The following is a 1,662-nucleotide window of genomic DNA, read 5'->3' as shown; positions in this document are numbered from 1 at the left end:
ATCCTCTTACAGTTTAAGTACCCACTACCTGAGACCTACATCAAAAGTGTACTGAAGTGTGTCTCTAACCTAGTACCTACAACTTCTAAGACTACCATGACAAGATGATCCGTTACTAGTACAGACGTCCCATTTTCCTTTTCCTTTCCACTTCAAGTAGTACCTTCTACCTTGTAAGTTCTAGGAGTGACTACACTCCATGTATGGTCTTTAGTTCTCCTTGGACTAGAGGAACCCAGAAGAACTCTTATTCCCCAAACTTAAACGAAGTTCTCCACCTCACTACGTCCAATCTTTCCTACCTTTCTAGTACTACCATCGAGTGTCTATGTTGTTGGAGATAATGGACGTCCGGTTTCGGTAGACGTTACTTTACCCTGCAGACATGATCATTGCCTAGTAGAACAGTACCATCAGAATCTTCTCTCTGTGTGAAGTCATGTGAAAACTACATCCAGAGTCCATCACCCATGAATTTGACATTCTCCTATCAGTGACATTCATGACTTGTGCCATCTCAATCTGTTCAGCAACATCTGCAGTGTCTGGGGCCTTCTTTTCCTCTGCTAGTTTCCTTTTAAGTGCATAGCAGTCCTTCTTGAGATGCCCAGGCTTCTTGCAATGGTGACACGATCTAGTCTCCTTTCCATCAGCCCTTATCCTTCTAAGATTTCTTCTGAGACTTTTTCTTCCCAGACTTCTTGGTATCATGCTTGATATTCAGACTTTCTGCTGCAACATCAACAGATTTAGAGCTAGATTTCTGGACCTCCTTGAGTTTCAAGGCAGAATACACCTCCTCATATGTTATCTTTGAATCCCTGCCCAAGAGAATCGCATCTTTAAACTGCTCATAGCAATTGGGGAGTGAATTCAATAGCATTAGAGCCTTGTCTTCATCCTTGATCTTCTCATCTATCATCTCTAGATCATCCACACACTTCCCAAACTCCTCCAATTGCTCAAGAACACTCTTACTCTCCAAGATCTTGAAAGTAAAAAGTTTCTGCTTCAAATGGAGGCGATTCGCCAGTGACTTGGTCATGTACAACGACTCAAGTTTTGCCCAAACATCAGCTGCCGTCTCCTCCTTGGAGACTTCCCTCAACACTCTGTCACTTAAGCTCAAGATCAGAGTGCTGTAGGCTTTATCTTGGAGCTCTTGTTTCTTCACGATTGCCCTTTCATCCGTCTCCTCGGCCTCGGCCTCGGTCTCGGCATCGTTTCCCCTTTTCAAGATCCCCCACAGCCCTTGCTGCATCATAACTGCCTTCATCTTCAATTTCCACAGCCCGAAATCGTTGCTTCCGGTGAACTTCTCCATCTCGAATTTCGCGGTCGACATCGCAATCAACTTCCCACAGACGGCGCCAATTTGTAATTGCGATGCAGATTCAAAATCAAAACGGGTGAACGAAAACTAAGAGCAGAAAACACAACGCACAAAGGATTACGTGGTTCGGCTGTAAAAAGCCTACATCCACGGAGAAGATGAGCCCTCTTTATTCACTGACTCTCAAGATGGAATTTACAGAGGAAGATTACAATCAATTCACACTCAAACTATCACAATCTCTCAAGAACTCTCTATTCTCTCGGATGATCTTGAAGAACATGATAATCTCACAAAGAAAGCGTAAAATCGACTCTAACTGATTAACT

Source organism: Salvia hispanica, chromosome 5 (assembly GCF_023119035.1).
Source record: "Salvia hispanica cultivar TCC Black 2014 chromosome 5, UniMelb_Shisp_WGS_1.0, whole genome shotgun sequence".
Taxonomy (NCBI): domain Eukaryota; kingdom Viridiplantae; phylum Streptophyta; class Magnoliopsida; order Lamiales; family Lamiaceae; genus Salvia; species Salvia hispanica.
Note: the sequence above shows the minus strand (reverse complement) of the source record.